The sequence below is a fragment of the Octopus bimaculoides genome, chromosome 24, assembly GCF_001194135.2.
Source record: "Octopus bimaculoides isolate UCB-OBI-ISO-001 chromosome 24, ASM119413v2, whole genome shotgun sequence".
NCBI lineage: Eukaryota > Metazoa > Mollusca > Cephalopoda > Octopoda > Octopodidae > Octopus > Octopus bimaculoides.
This window is the reverse complement of record NC_069004.1, coordinates 21,729,883-21,740,520: the sequence shown is the minus strand read 5'-3', so window position 1 is coordinate 21,740,520 and position 10,638 is coordinate 21,729,883. Positions and strand designations below refer to the sequence as shown.

At 35.7% G+C, this 10,638-nt stretch overlaps 1 protein-coding gene across 1 annotated transcript in view; it reads left to right on the top strand.

Moving 5' to 3' along the window:
- Positions 1-2,109: 2,109 nt before the first annotated feature.
- The window catches only part of LOC106876359 (SH2 domain-containing protein 4B), an 84,708-nt gene continuing 76,179 nt past the window's right edge, over positions 2,110-10,638 (top strand). Inside the window, exon 1 of the mRNA XM_014924862.2 lies at positions 2,110-2,211. The gene's annotated coding sequence lies outside the window, so the exon portion shown is untranslated. The remainder of the gene's footprint in view (positions 2,212-10,638) is intronic.

Sequence of the window (10,638 nt, the reverse complement as noted above, 5' to 3'; positions counted from 1 at the left end):
ATATATATATATATATATAAATATACCTTTTTTTTAAACGTGATCCACAAGAACCACCACACCCACCATCATCAATATCACTACCACAACTATTACTTCAACCATTACAAGTTACCATCACCACATAGCAAGAGAGCCTATACATAGATGAGAAAGCCATGGCTGAGTTGATGTTACTGGCACCCACCTTAAATCAGAGGTTACAGATGATAGGCAAGTGGACTGAGCCCCTGAAATCTTGAAGTGCTGCATACGTATGGTGCACCAGTAAGCTAAAACTAATGTTCCCTATTAGGAAGTGAGTATTCCAATACTTTGTGAATTCTGCTTTGCAGTGATAGGAAGAGCTGAAGTCGAAGGTTCAAAAAGCAATGTTACACATGCTTGGCTGCCACAAGCCTGTCATCTTGGTTTTCAGTATAAATCAAGATCTACCACCTCTACAATCACTATGACATCGATCATCATCACCACATCATCATCATCACATCTACCACAAAAATTACTCCCATCATCATTATCATCTCCCCTACCACCACCACAGTCCTCTTCACCACTTTTATACCTACCATTACAACCAGTAGCACACCTACATCACAATTGCCAGCAGTACTGCCACCAGAACAACAACAATAAAAAGAACACTCAGAGAACACACACCTCTGCCAAGGCAGCACCAATGTCCTCTCAACGATTAGCCAGAGACGATTTTTTAAATGAGAATATCTGAAATAAACTCGACTGCTCTCACAAACAAGAATACTAAAAACGAACCTGACTATTCTCAAAAATTAAATAAAAACACAGGGAAAATAATCTAGAATCCTTGTCTGGTACTGGATTGATCCCAAAATCTAATCAGTTTGTGCAGGTCACAAAGCCAAACATCCCTGAAAGTTTCATCTGAACCCATCCAGTAGTTCTTGAGATATCTTGTCCACGGACAAACAAACAAACACGACTGAAAACAATACCTCCACCATTGCTAAGGCAGAGGTAATAATGACAATTATTACCACCACCACCACAATCATTGTTTTCTGCCATAGCTACAACTATAGCTATTCCCACAACCATCATCAGTATCACCATTATAACTACAACCTTAACCATCACTACTGAATACAACCACACCACCACCAGACTAGCAAAAGAGTCTATAGATGGTCCCCTTGACTTGCTAAAAATATCAGACAAGTCGTTCTTAACAGTTTAACATTCAGATTACTCTGTCAAATTTAATACTTATTTATGCACATTATTTTGAATTAATCATGCATTGTCTTGTAGCTTTGAGATTCCAATGATGTGATTGTATAGTTTTACAATGACATTGAAGGGTATGTGGGAAAGGCTGGACCTGCTTAGTTTCAATGGAAAACAAAATATTTGATCCAGATATCAGATATTATACTTATTTATTCACAACATTTTGAATTAATTGTGTATTATCTTGTAGCTTCACGATTTCAAATCATGCGATTATTTACTTTTAGAATGACATTGTAAGATAATTGCGAGAGGTCAAGATCTGGCTGGTTTGAACTTAAAACAGGTAGAATATTTGAGCCAGATGTGGCCAGTTTAAATGCTAAAGGGTTAAATCACATTTCACTGCCTTCAAAAAGGACATAGATAATATTAGAAAAAGGTAGGATGGCCATCCATGCCCATCCTACCTTTTTCTAATATTATCTATGTCCTTTTTGAAGGCAGTGAAATGTGATTTAACCCTTTAGCATTTAAACTGACCACATCTGGCTCAAATATTCTACCTGTTTTAAGTTCAAACCAGCCAGATCTTGACCTCTCGCAATTATCTTACAATGTCATTCTAAAAGTAAATAATCGCATGATTTGAAATCCTGAAGCTACAAGATAATACACAATTAATTCAAAATGTCTACTTGACAAAGGCTGATTTCTTCATAAATAACACAGCCACAGTCAACATTACTGCTGTCACCAACTCCACCATAACCATCACCCCACTACACACACATACACACTGTAATTATGTTCATAATCAATAAACCTCAGTGTTTGCAGGGATTTAAAAAAAAAACCCCTAAAATTCCGTCCCCTCCCCTGCAGTGTTACAAATGTAATTTTTTTGCTGTTGTTTGCAGGAACAAGTACGTCGATGGAAATATAATGAAGAAAGATTTGAGAAAGAGTTCAAGAAACGACCAAAGAAACCACCTAAACCAGGTAAGACAATGTCCTGTAATTGTTGTTGTCACTGTTCATGTTGTCTGACATTTGGAGTATTTTAATCAGTTCCTTTGGTTTAGTCCCTGTCAACATCAATCTGATTTCATCCTCTAGATACTTACACTTAGTTGATTTATGATTATACATCAACTGATTTATACATCTACAAATACAGATTCATACACATATGCTTGTACACACACACACACACACACACACATTTATATTACACATATACACACACATACACATGTTAAAGTGCATGCATGGACCTCTGTACCCACCTTCATGAATATAGATGTACACCCACACACGTGCCTCCACACCTGTTTTCAGGGCCTTGTCCTAGACTTGTCAAAGGCAAGATGGAAGTTATTCTCTCAGTAGGAAGTACAACATGACTAATTAACCAAGTAACTATAGTAACCAAGAGAAAGGAGAGAAAAAAGACAATGCTATTTTTCTTTAAAGAAACAATCAGTGAAAGCATAACAGCACTAATGACCCTGTTAAAGATCTCTGAGGCCCGTTGAAGGAAGGTGGAGTAACCTGGCTCAAATCCTTGCAACAGAGTGGACTCCTTCAAAGGTACCTAAGTACCAAATGATGGTGTTAAACTAGGTGGCAGTCTACCACCTAAACAGGTACAAGTATATGGAAAGCTACTTGAACATAAGGGGACAAACTGCTGGGTATTAATCCTAGATATGCTGAACTTCAGTTGGCTCTAAAGGCTGCCATATTATAAATTCTTCAATTTTTCTTACTTTCTCACCTGATCCTTCTTGAAGTTCTTACATTACAGTCTGCTTCCCATAAGTTTAGGTCTTGGTATAGGTCAAAAGGGACTACCTCGCATCCAAGGCCATTTTGTTTCTTTACAAATCCATAATTTGTTCTTGTATTGAATAACTGTAGTCACATTTGGGCAGGTGCACCATCTTGTCGCTTGGATCTCCTTGATCAGGTTCAGAAATGAGTCTCTAATTTGATTGGTTTCTCTCTTGCTTCAACTCTGCAACCCTTGTCACATCAACCTGACATCACCAGTCTTAGTCTTTCCTATTGCTACTACCACACAGGAAGTACTCTGATGAACTTCCTCTCTTAGCTCCAGATCACTTTGTGCCATCTCGCCTGACTCAAAACTCACAGCATCTTCATCCAAATGCTGTTGTGCTCCATGAACAAGGCAGGCTTTCTATGGTCGTAGCTTTTCCCTCAAACTGCCAGACTTTGGAATTCTCTTCCATCTCATTGTTTTCCTTCTTATGACCTGAACTCTTTCAACTCTAAAGTAAATTCATTCCTTTTGTTTTATTTTCTCCTTCTTTACACTACATGACTTTTTACCTTGTTTGGGACTTTCTAAAAATAAAAAATAAAAAATAAAAATTAGGGTTTTAATATGTAGAATTATGATAGCATATTTCTAAAGGAGTTCTAGGTTAAAAACAAATTTGGAGGGTAGACGTAGTCCATTGCTCAGTTTGGCACTGCCACCTGGTTCTTGAGTGCCTTTAGCAGAATTCCCTCTTTTGCAAGCATTTGGCACAGACTGGAGGAATTTATCCTTCAGTATGCCCTGAAAAAAGTGAAATGATCCTAACATGACTAAATAGGGAAAACCCCCTCTCCAGATGTAAACAAGTTCCAGCAATAGCTGGGAAGTTAACCCTATGATAGACTGACATCCAGTTCAGTAAGGAGTGTTGTTATCTCATTCACTTTTATGTATAGAAACCAGGTTAAGCACTAGCCTCATGATTCCTAATGCTCATGACAGACCTAATTCTAAGTAAGTTTTGTGTACAGTATTATACAACTTGTTAGTGATTCTCTCATTATTATTGTTATAAGTATTATGAAATCTGTGCTTTGCTGAAGAGGTCTAATAAGATTGAAACATGCCTGGAGTTGTCTCTCATTTTTGTCAAAATGATTAAAATAGCATTAGGCAAATAATTATCTCTAATTAAAGATTTAATCATCTACTGCATCAAATATATCAATACTAATTTTACTATTTTTTCCCATTTAGATGGCATTTCTGCATATGATTTTACTATTATTTTTAAAATATACTTTGTATTTGTTTATTTTGGATGAGTTTTGTTACTTAAGGTCTGATGACTGCTGAGAAAACTAGTAAAGTACAGGAAAGATTCATGAGAGTTATGTAAACCGTGTACACAAAGGATGTAAAGAAGACTGGCAATGAGTTTAGTAAGAATTTAATGTTCAGGTTAATATGCATCAAATTCTTTGGGCCCTATTCTAAACATCCCTTTATTTAATTATTTTGAATATAGTATTTTAATTATAGTACAAGTTGCCTTGTTTTTTTAAATATGCTTTTATATATATATATATATATATATATATATATATACACACAAATATGAATTAGAAGCAGTGCTAGTATTGTAAACATTATTTAACACATAGACTCAATGTATGTGCTTTGCTTGTTTGCCAGTAGGCTGAGATTTGACGTGAAATGACTCTCTCAAAGACAGACCAGACAACTCACCATAAATCCCATTCAGGAGCAATGGACATCAGTGTTTCACCATTTTAATGGCTTATCAACATTATGTTTTTATACTATTTTGCAAATAGTCATGGACAGGCTAGTCAGCTTGCCTCCAATTCAGTTCAGGTACATGATATTGATGAGCCACTAAAATACACAGAATACACAGAATATTTGCAACTGATTTTTCCTCGTCAGTCAATGACCCAAAATATCATAGTGGTTTCACACCACTTACCATTAAGATCACTCAATTTTGGAGATATCAGAGCTCTTATTCAGCTTCTGGGAAAAAGCTAGCGAATATATACTAAGACAGAAACAAACAAGATCTTATATAACTACAACAGACAAAGAATTATGCGTATATAACAGCACAAAGCCATACGGTTATAAACAACACTAAAAGAATAATTATACATATACCACAAAACATATACCATGAAAATTTTAGAAAAAACATAAATAGGTGAGTGAGTGGAAATCGAACCGGTGAGTGTGTTAATTAATAAGGCATTAAAACAGAATGACTTTCATCATATACAACAAAATATGATATGTTTGACTTGATCTTTAAAAGTTTTGGATAAGGGAGTTGAATGGGAAAATTCCTGGAGATTTATTCTCTTCACATATCTAGGTTGGAATTGTCTTGTTTTATTGTGTGTGTTTGTGTGTGTAGAGGGATGTAGTACAGTAATCCCTCAACTATCATGGGTGTGACCTTCCAAAACCCTCCACAATAGGTGAAAATCCACAAAGTTGAAATAGTACGTACTGTATGTATTTTTAAAATTATTTTTATAATTTGTATATATTCATTTAATTATAAATGCAAAACAACACCATGGAGGAATTGATGTAAGCTTAAATAATAAACTGCGATAGGTGAACCACAATATGGTGAGGGATTACCGAGGGATTACAAAACGATGCATTACTCATTAAAATGCAGTATTTTGTAAGGTTTGTAGTTTTTATACTTGAATCAATTCATTCACAAGCTTTAATAAATGTAATTTCATCTTTCAATTGCTTACGATATATATAGCAGCTCTTGATGCAAAAAACAAAATTCTAAAAAAAAATATTGCTTAGAAGTGGCTGTGTGGTAAGCAGCTTGCTTACCAACCACATGGTTATGGGTTCAGTCCCACTGCGTGACACGTTGGGCAAGTGTCTTCTACTATAGCCTTAGGCCGACCAAAGCCTTGTGAGTGGATTTGGTAGACAGAAACTGAAAGAAGCCTGTCATATATATGTATATATATATGTATATGTGTGTATATGTTTGTATGTCTGTGTTTGTCCCCCCAACATCGCTTGATAACCGATGCTGGTGTGTTTACGTCCCCTTGACTTAGCGGTTCGACAAAAAAGACCGATAGGATAAGTACTAGATTTACAAAGAATAAGTCCTAGGGGCGATTTGCTCGACTAAAGGTGGTGCTCCAGCATAGCCGCAGTCAAATGACTGAAACAAGTAAAAGAATATATGTACCATACAAAAACCAGAGCTAAAGGAATGGCGTAATATACTTGAACACAAGTTATCTCCCTTGAACCATTGTATTAGAATACTGTGTAAAATTTAGTGAAGCATTGTGTGATATTAAAGAGATTTATTGTATAAGGCTGCAATAATGTGAGAAGATAGTTTATTTTGTACCTTCTTGCTCTGTTCTGGTCTTACACTGCAAATCCCTTTAATGTGTACATATCATCATCATCATATGTCCGTTTTCCATGCTGGCGTGGATTGGATAGTTTGACAGGAGCTGTCTGGGCTCTATGTCTGTTTTGGCATTGTTTCTACAGCTGCTTGCCCTTCCTAATGCCAACCACTTTACAGAATGTACTGGATACTTTCAAGTGGCATCAATATGGGTGCTTTTTACATGGCACCAGCACCCACAAGCCTGCAAGGTTAGGAACGCACAGCTGAAGAGGGATGCTGGGGACATACCTGTTATGCAAGGACAACCACAATTTTACTTAGCTTGACATGTCTTCTCAAGCACAGTGAACCACTAGGAGCCTTGGTCCCTTGTCATCCCCTCTGTGAAGCCCAATGTCTGAAGATCTTTTCGCATCACTCCCTCCCTTGTCTTCCTATGTCTACCCCTTCCACATGTTCTCTCCACAATTAGAGATTGGTACCTCTTGATGCAACTGTTTTCATTCATATGCATTACTTGACCGTACCGACATAGTCTTCTCTCTTGAACACTACATCTGGTATATATAAAAGGTAAGGAAGTATTTGCTTTTTGCTGCCTGGACAGTGAGTTCTATAAAAATGCATTATTTACAGTAAAAATTGTTTGTGTGTGTGTGTGTGTGTGTGTAAGACACGAGGTCTTTAGTTCATTAGTGATCTGAAGGAATAGATACACTGAGTAAGTGCTATAATTGGTCATCTGTTAGGTTCCAAGTTCACTGCTGAGGCTGGAGCTAGGGATCTGTATTAGGGTTCTGAATTAGCAGGTATATTTTATATTAGAAGAAAAAGGACAACAAAAACCAAGGCAGGACAGGTATTTCAAGTCATTTAGAATATTTAATTAGGGTAAGGTGAATTACAGCTGTTTCTGGGATATCCCAAGTGATAGGCTAGCATGTCCTTACACTGGGTATCCTGACTTCAGAGACAAAGTAACTATGTATGAAAGTTCTAGACAGGAAAATTCAGTCTATAAGGAATAAAATAATGAATGAAATAGATAAAAGAATAAAGAGTAAAGCAGTAGATAGGAGAATATCGACAGGAGAATAAAGTTCACAGTTCATCTTCTTCCAGAGGGTATGGAGGTTGATCCATACTTTCATGAAAGTATAGCCCTTAGGTAGATTGAGAAAGACAGGCATCATGATAGACAGATATGAGTTTGAATGAGTGAATAGAGGAGAGAAGAAAGAAAAGAAAGGAATGGGATAGGTGTGGAAAAGAATGAATGAGGGTGAATGAATAAGTATGGGAAAGAATGAATGACTCATCCTCTTCCATGTAATGTCCTTGGTCATAGTTGACAACAACGGATGAACATCATATATGTGAAAAATAAGTGTAAGACTAAAAATGAAATACAGATGTAAAGTTACATCTGAGGGTAAAGAATACTTTTACATCAATGCAACATCATTAATTTTCAAGAGGAGACTGGCAAATCATTTGAGTTCATTTAGAGATAAAAGTAAAAGATTCCAAAGAAGTTTAAGTAAATTAATCTGGTCTATTAAAGACAGAAACAAAGACTATACTATCAATTGGGAATTAATTTGTACTGCAAAACCATACAGACCTGGAATTTAAAAAAATGTGACCTATGTTTAGAGTTTTACCAAATTTTTACATCTAAGGGAAATGTAATAAAATCGTCCAACCCATGCTAGCATGGAAAGCGGACGTTAAATGATGATGATGATGATATATATATATGATGTCTGAAGTTACAGGTATTGATAACATTTATTCTCCCTTTTATATATATATATATATATATATATGAAGGTTTTTTCCTATAGGTTGGTTCCAATTTAATTACTTGATAATTTGATAAAATATTCAATAGGATTTTTACTCTTTAAAAATCAAATTTTTAAAGTAGCTGGTTGTTCAGTTTCAGAAAGCAGCAGCATGTAATCCTAAAAACTTGCGTAATATCTTACTTGTAGCCTAATCTAGCAACCTTGTGGGGGACAGAATCACTGGAGCACTGTGATATTTGGTTGTGTCTTTTTATTTTCCAAGTTTAAATTCCAATTTGGTCTGTTTCTTCTTGTCCTTCTGGGAGTCAGTATAATTTGTTCTAACAAAACATACATGTTTAAATAGGGATAAATATTACTTCTCGTTATTAATATTGTCTCTGTTGCTAATAGATATCAATGGAATATATACCAGTCTTGCACTGAGGTCAGTTGTGGTCTTATGTTAATGTTAGAAATGAATAGAGGGAAATATCGAAAAACAGTGGGTTGGAGAAATGTTGGAGTGCTATGCTTCAAATACATGTCTGTATACAAGACAATGGGGGAGCCTGTCGGTAGTCACTTAGTCTGCTAGAAATAATAGTCAAATCTCCCTCAAACCACTCCCAACCACAGGGATTTCAAGTGAGATAGTATGCCGCAATATGTTACTAGGTGCTCTGCAAAAATGACCTTTTAAAAAATGTGAAAAACAAACTGAAATTCTAAATATGTAAGCAATATAATATGAATTTCTATTTAACCTTCAGCTGTGTCAACCAAATGTCTAACCTAAACTAAACTCACGAGTAGAGGACAAGAGGACTTGTAATTCATTTACAGTTGTTTGACTAATAAAAAAAGAAGTTTGGTTTTTGATTCTCTTCTTTTCTTTTTATCTTTTACATATTTCAGTCACAAGACTGCAGCCATGCTGGGGCACTGCCTCGAGGAGTTTTAGTTAAACTAATTGATCCCAGTACCTATTTTCTTTTGAAACCCGATATGTATTCAATCAGTCTCTTTTTGTCAAACCACTAAGTTACAGGGACATAAACACACCAGCACTTGTTGTCAAGTAGTGATAGGGCACCAACAGACACAAAGACACACACACACATGACAGGCTTCTTTCAGTTTCCATCTACCAAATCCACTCACAATGCTGTAGTCACCCTGAGGCTATAGTAGAAGACACTTGCCCAAGGTACTACACAGTGGGACTGAACCCAGACCCATGTGGTTGGAAAGCAGATTTCTTACCACATAGCCATACCAGTATAAATTTTTTCTTAAAAATGCTAATAAAAGTCAGAAATAAGTTCGGCATTCAAATTCTGCTGAGGTTAACTTTGCCTTTCATTCCTTTGGGGGTTGATAAAATATGTATTAGTCAAGTATTGGAGGAGTGGGAGGGATAATGCAATTGACTTATCCTTCTTCTCAAAATTGCTGGTCTTGTGTGACAATCACTCACAACATTAATATTATTATTTAGTCAATAAGCCGGCAGAATCATTAACATGCTGGCATTTCTTCCTGCTTTACAACCTGATTTCAAATTCTGCTGAGGTCAACTTGGCCTTTTGATCTTTTCATCAGAGTTAATAAATTTAGTACTAGGGCTGAGTAAGCTCCATCCACTAAAATTGTAGGCCTTGTGCTTCCAGTAGAAGTGTTGTTTATTATTATTATTAGTAGTAGTAGTTGTAGTAGTAACAGCAAACTAACTTTTAAGGCAGTGAAATGGTGGAATCATTAGAATGCTTGAAAAAAAAAATGCCTTGCAGCATTTGCCTTTCTGGGTTCAAATCTCACAGAGGTCAACTTTGCCCTTCATCCTTTCAAGATTAATAAAATAAAGTATGAATCAAGTACTGGAGTTAATTGTATCAATTTAATGCCTTCTCTCAAAATTGTTGGCATTAGAAACCAATATGAGAGCCTCTTAGCTTAAAAAGAAAAAATGGATAATGTTGTCCTAGATATACAATGTCTAATGGAAAATGATGAACTGAGCATGTCTGAAATGTTTTTTTTCTTATCAGAGTTTTATCTTAAGTGCTGACCTGCATGTTAAACAATTACTAAAATGCTCTCTATCATAATCATTTTTTGGTTTTGGCTTACTTTATTATATACTAGCAGAAATACCCGGCGTTGCCCGGGTTAAAGAGAATAATGAAATCTAAAAACGCTGTCTAGACTACGCATCATCTTTATATATAGAGATGTATATACACACATGCACCCAAACACACATATATATATGTATATCAATATAAATATATGAAAGTCAATGAAGTTTCGTAAAAGAAGGTGATCATGTACATACTTTCTTGCTGTTGTGATTATAACACCTCATTGTAAACTATGTTCCTTGTTTTCCCTTGTGGAGCATATACAAATAGGTTTTT